Genomic DNA, 7,081 nt, shown 5'->3' on the forward strand with positions numbered 1-7,081 from the left:
CCACAGGATTAGCTGGGAGGGGGCCTTGACACCCGAAGAATCCAAGTGCTATGTAAACCAAGTGGTATACAGATGCTAATTATCATTATTATCATGGATTCTGAGGTCTGAGCTGCCCAATGAATTAATTTTGCCTAATCTTCCATTCCTAGGAAATGAATTTTTAGAGGAGATAATTGTCCACGTGATAGGGTAATGAAAAAGGAAGCCACTTTTTCTAGTTTGTTGGGATTTGGTTCCTGTGGGTTTTCTAAGGACCAGTTAGAACTCTGTCAAAGAGGTAGGCCCAGCACCTGAGTGTAGAAATCAACAAAGTTGGGAAAATCTTTTTTCTCTGTCAGAATAAAGGACAGGATATGTAAGAAAACAATAAAAGTGTTTTTAAATTATTTTCTAGTATTACTATGAGTCATAAATATTTCCCTGTTTCCTGGAAATATCACTCCTGGTAATTATGGCAAGCAAAAAGATATGAAGAGAGTTCATCCTTATGGAGAAGGAGGTACCCACTGGGCAGGATTCCGCACTACCCAACTGAGTCTTGATTCCTTCTCCACGCCATAGACATTTATTTTGAAGGTTTTCAGGTTGGAGAAATATGACATGGTGTTGCTAGAGTTTGGTAGACTAGCAAGAGAAAGATTGGGAGAAATGCAGTAAAGTGAGATTGGACTGGAAGGGATTGTCAAGGTTACACAGACTGGAGATTCCCCCAGCCGGGTGTTGTGGCAGGCGCCTATAGTCCCAGCTACTTGGAAGGCTGAGGAAAGGGAATCACTTGAGCCCAAGAGTTTGAGGTTGCTGTGAGCCGTGATGTCACAGCACTCTACAGAGGGTGACACAGTAAAACTCTGTCTCAAAAAACACAAAGTTTGCATACTGCAGTGTGTTCTTCCAAAAGCTAGACTAGAAGGAGTTTTTAGTTTGTTTTTTACATACTATTGGTTTTTGAATAGGTAATACTTGCATAATGATATGTAATTCTTTGTTTGTTTGTAGTTTCTGACCAGGGCTGGGTTTGAACCCACCACGTCTGGCATATGGGGCTGGCACCCTACTCCTTTGAGCCACAGGCGCCGCCCACTGTATAATGATATATAATTCAAAGAATACAGGCCAGGGAGGGTAGTTCATGCTTATAATCCCAGCACCTTGGGAGGCTGAGGTGGCAGGATTGCTTGAGGCTGGGAGTTCAAGACCAGCCTGGGCAACATAGTAAGACCTCAATTCTGTAGAATAAAAAATAAATTAGTCAGGCATGGTGGCATGCACCTGTAGTTCTAGTTACTAGGGCAGCTGAGTACAGAGGTTGCAGTGATTGTGCCCCTACACTCCAGCCTGGGTGACAGAGTGAGACCCTTTCCTCTAAAAGAAAGAAAGAAAAAGAAATCCAACCAAACAAATAAAAAATCTCCAAAGAATACAAAAGGTTAGAATGAAAAAGCATCCTTCTACCTGGGCTGCCAGCCACCCAGTCCTCTCTGAGGGAGCCCCCATTACAGATGAAGACATAGAAAGTGATTCAAGTTAAAGAGCAGGCCTCTGCTTGGAACTCCAGTCTCACATATCCCCTTGCCTAGTTGACACCTCAAACGTACCCTAAATCCATCATGTCCCAAACAGGTCATCTTCCTCCCAGGCTGGCTTCTCCTGCAGAGCTCCATCCTCAGAAAGCTCACCCGTCTCCAGCCAGTGTTCAGATCCAGAAAACAAGGACAATAATCCTCTCCCTCACTCCTAATCCAAACCAGTCACACAGTCGTGCCAATGTTAATTTCAAAGTGCCTCTCAGTTTATATGCATTTATCCAGGCCCACCCACCACAGCCACCCAGGGTGCCAGCCCCCTGTATCTCCCTCTGGGATTGCTCCTTGACCTCCTCATCTTTCCCACTTCCACTCTTGCCTCACTTGAATCCATACAGTGCCCCTCTGCTGCCAGGCAGTCAGCCTGTGTGCTGATCTGATTGCATACCACCCAACAGGGCTTTCGAACACTGTGAAACAAAGACAAATTCCCTTCCATGTCCGCAAAGCCCTAAGTGGCCTGGAGCCCTCTCCTTCCCTCCCTGGTCACCTCAGTGTTCCTTCTTCCTCCCAGAGCACCTGCTGTCTCTGTCTTGAAATGCTCCTCCATCCTCTCCTAAGCCTCCTCCAGGCTCCCAAGATTAGGTCAGCCCCTACCCCCACCATGCGTCATTATGTACCCTTGGAACACCAGATGCATCCACCTTGGGTAGCATTTACAGTCCTTGAAATTTTGCATCTAATTCTGAATAATTCCTTGCTTAACATCTGTCCCCCATAAGCCCCCAACTGTAAACTCCCTGAGAGCAGGGACCTCATGTACAGGACACAGAACTCTGAGACTGGCTCACCCTATTTATTTATTTATTGTTTTGGAGACAGAGTCTCACTTTGTCACCCTTGGTAGAGTGCCATGGCATCATAGCTCACAGCAACCTCCAACTCTTGGGCTCCAGCAATTCTCTTGTCTCAGCCTCCCAAGTAGCTGGGACTACAGGCGCCCGCCACAAAGCCCAGCTATTTTCAGAGACGAGGTCTCGCTCTGGCTCAGGCTGGTCTTAAACCTGTGTGGCTCACCCCTTTATTTACGGGTGATGCCCTTCCTGATTTTAGGAACCTGACCTTTTATGAAATAATAGTAATAGATGGTGTTTATTTATGGATCTAAATAGGACTATTGAAAGTTGGCTATTGAATTGAAGGATTCTTCAACTCAAAATTTTAAGTGAAAATATTTAAACCCCAAGGATAGAATCTCAGAGTCAAGAGACAGACACTAGAGGAGTCCAAATATATCGATGAAGAATAAGGTGCCCCCAGAGTTGAGGGGACTTAATTAAAATTCTTTTAATGACTTCCGATTCTGTTCCCCTCCTTTGCTCTCTCCCTGTTTCCTTTTCTGTCTGAGGGTCCTCGGGAACAGTCTCTCATCTGAAGCTCTATGAAAATGGAGTGAAAAAAGAGATCCTAAGAGACTGAGAACTCTCCAAGCTGGTTAGTGGCACCTTCTGGTCCAGAACTCACCTCTTTGTCTATGACATATCGTTACACCTACAAATGCACAGTTGGCTGACATATCTAAAAAATAACACAGTGAATACAGAAGTAAAAAGAAACCACATAGATAGTTCAGCTCCCCATGGCTGGCTGGCCCAGCAGAGTAGGTGCTCTGTGAGTGAATTTAGGGTTGAGTGGGGAACCTGCAGCCTCAAGACCACACATGGCCCTCCAGAGCCTCCAGTGCTGCCCCTCACCCAAATTCAAACTTCACAGAGCGAATCCCTTTGTTAAAATTTGGATTCAGTCAAAAGGCCTCAATCAAGGATGCAGAAGGCCCCATCTGGCCCCAAGACTGCAAGTTCCCCACTCTAATGGGGCTGATGGTTTAGTCCATTCATTTTTTTGGTCTACAAATATTTATTGAGACCCACTATGTGCCAAGCATTGGGCCAGACACACAGTCTCTCCCCGGGGGAGTCTGCATTCTGTGTGGAAGACAGACAATAACCAAGTAAGTAAACACATAAAAACTCAGAATATCACACAGTTGAAGAGCTTTGAAAGACAGTCAGTAGAGTGAGGGGCTGGTCTTGGTGGGGGTTGTGGAGATGAGAATGGCTGTTTCGGGCCTGTGATTGGGAGAAGGTGGGCACACTTATTCCATTTCCCCCTCTCTACATACACACATACACACACGCACGCACGCACGCATGTGCGGGAATCATACTGAACCTTAACCCCAGGCAGCTGCCCCCCAGTGTCCTCCACTGGCCTGAGAGGTGTAGAAGCAGAGAAGCAGCACAGTAAATCCCACCCCAGCTACAAAAATACAGGTCCCAGAAGACATTCCACAAATGTGTGTACCCTTCCTCCTTCTTTCCTGGTACAATGACAGAGAGGGGCCCCCTGGGGAGAGTGCGTTTCATCTTCCAAGAGAATGTGATCCATTATTCCAGGAGTTTTCTGTCCCCTCTGCCTCCACACAGCCTTTCAACCCAACACACAATTTCTCATGGAATATTCTTGACACTTTAAAGGATCTGGCCAGCATGTAAGCCAATGTGGCTGCATTCTTTAATTAATATTTATTGAGTGTCCCTATTAGGTGTCTGGCAAGCACTGTGTGTTTTATGTGGCTAAAATATCTATTCCCCTTCCTCTCCAAGAATGTACGTTCCTGGACAGCCTAGGAAAGTTGACACTCCAACACCCCCCAGCAACAGCAAGAGCTGGGAGTTTGCTGGAGGACAGAGGCACACAGGGCCCAAGGTAGGAGCTTAAGTCCTGGGTCAAAGATAGGCTGTGCAACCTTCAGTAGGTAAAGTCCCTTCTCTGAGCCTGTGTCTATCCAAGTGTGATTGACAATATCACTCTTCCTGCTTTCTGGGCCTAGGAATGTTGTAGAAACCAAGTGAGATTATATAAGTGATATCCTTTAAAAAATTTAGTAAGACCACCAGATGTTTCCTCCCCCAATAAAATCTTTGGTGTCTTTCTTGCTGGGCAAAAAAATTGAATCAGATTTAAAAGAATGGAATCTTGGAAAGTAAAAAATCTCAAAAAATGCAAGTTGTAGCATGAGATTATATTCCAAGGATCTGATCCAAACTGCAAAAAAGCTCCTTTACCCTTTGATACATATTAAATATGCTCATCTTCAATTATATGTCCGCATATGTCTGCATATGTGTGTATACACACACGTATAACTGAATACCAGCATATCACACACATTAGGGGGATAGGATCTGGGAAGCTGAGGTGGGTGGATCACCTGAGCTCACGAGTTTAAGACCAGCCTGAGTCATTTTAGCTCTAAAAATAGCCGGGTGTGTGGTGGGCGCCTGTAGTCCCATCTACTCAGGAGGCTGAGGCAAGAGGATCACTTGAGCCCAAGTGTTTGAGGTTGCTGTGAGCTGTGACACCATAGCACTCTACCAAGGGTGACAAAGTGAGACTTCGTCTCAAAAAATAAAATAAAAATAGCCAGGTGTTGTAGTGGGCACCTATCATCCCAGCTAAGGAGGCTGAGGCAAAAGGATCGCCTGAGCCCAAGAGTTTGAGGTTGCTGTGAGCTATAACGCCACAGCACTCTACCAGGGTGACAAAGTGAGACTCTGTCTCAAAAAAAAAAAAAAAAAAAAGGAGAGGAGTCCTTTGGGGCAGGTTCTCTTTGCAATAAGTTGGTGCCGCCCATCTGCAAATGCAGTGAACTCTGTGCAGGTGGGATATGAGTAAATTAGACTGTAAGTTATCAAAAGTAAAAGTTAGGTGCACAAAGTTCAGAATTCTAATTTCATATATTATTGGTGGCCATGTAAATTGATGAGATCTTTCTGGACAGCAGTAGATAGTTTGTATTGAGAGCCTTAATAATGTTCCTATGGATAAACAAAATGTGGCATATACATACGAGGGAATATTATTCCACCTTAAAAAAGAAAGCAATTCTGACACTTGCGGCATTATGCTAAGTGTGATAAGCCAGTCACAGAAGGACTGTATTATTCCACTTGTATACAGTAGTCAAATTCATAGAACAAAAAGTAGTATAGAGCTATAGTGCCTGTAGCTCAGCAGCTAGGGCGCCAGCCACGTATACTGGAGCTGGAGGGTTCGAATCCAGCCCAGGGCTGCCAAACAACAATGACAACTACAACCAAAAAAAAAAAAAAAAAAATAGCTGGGCGTTGTGGTGGGCATCTGTAGTCCCAGCTACTTGGGAGGCTGAGGCAAGAGAATTGCTTAAGCCCACAAGTTTGAGGTTGCCGTGAGCTGTGACGCCACAGCCCTCAACCCAGGACAACACAGTGAGACTATGTTTCAAAAAAAAAGATGAATAGAGGTTGTGGGGCTGGGCAGAAAGAGGAAAGAGAAGTTCTTATTTAATAGATAACAGAGTTTCAATATTGGAAGAGGAAGAAGTCTTAGGGATGGAAGTGGAGATGTTTCACCACAACGTGAATGAACTTAATGGCGTTGAACTAAACACTTTAAAAAGGCTAAGTTGGTACATTTTACCACAATTTTAAAAAATGTTCCTAATCTCCCACCCAGTCATCCATCTGAGAATCTACTCAAAGAACATATTCAGAAATCATGCATAAGGTTAATTTAAGTCTTATTTTGGAAAAACTGGGAATAACCCAGAGCAAAATAATAGAATGAGTAAGTAGGTTCTAAAATATCTGTGGTAGGTCCTCACCACGGACAAAGCAGAGGAAAAATAAAACAGATATCTATGTTAGGAAACACCATGTGACTATTTAAAAGCTTGCTTTTGAAGACTATATAATGGCATGGCAAAACATGCACGATGAGCAAGATTCAAAACCAGCGGCCCAAAGTGATCTCAATTTTGGATGCATGCATACTGGTGTATCTGCACAGAAAAGCCAGTGCAAGGAAACCAATGGTTATTTCTGATGGGAGGGATTATAATGCATTTTCATGTTCTTCTTTATATGTATTCTAATGTTCTATGATGAGCATGTATTAATTACCTTTATACCAGGAAAAAAAAATTTAAATCCACTCTTAAAAGGCTGTCAAGCTTGCGGAAGTGTCTCTTGATCCCAGTTGGATCTGAGTATGTTCAGGAAGTGGTTAGCACCCCGGCAGAGTTCCACAGCACATGCTTCTAATCAGCTCTCCTGTGGATGAATCAGATCTATGATGCACATTGGTCGTCTGCGAAGCACCCGGGGCACAATGTGGACATTCGTGATAAATATTTGTGATTAGGTATCTGTGGCCTAAAATACTCGATACTGCTTTGGGGCCTCTGAAGCGGTTTTGTTGAAACCTTGGGATATATACAGCAGTTGCCTAAAGATTACACGTCAAAAGAACTAAAGAAACATAAGGTCTCATGTGTATTTCACATTTAAAGAGGATGTGGTTGACAAGTATGATTCATATGGGTTTAGTCAAAATGTCCAAAACACCACAATCTTCATTACATGTTAAATAGAGGCATTAGAAGTTGACCAACCTGATAACTATAATTGAAAAAAGTTCCTTTTGCAGGGAGTGGGGACAGTCTGTCACCGTGG

The sequence above is a fragment of the Nycticebus coucang genome, chromosome 19, assembly GCF_027406575.1.
Source record: "Nycticebus coucang isolate mNycCou1 chromosome 19, mNycCou1.pri, whole genome shotgun sequence".
Lineage (NCBI taxonomy): Eukaryota > Metazoa > Chordata > Mammalia > Primates > Lorisidae > Nycticebus > Nycticebus coucang.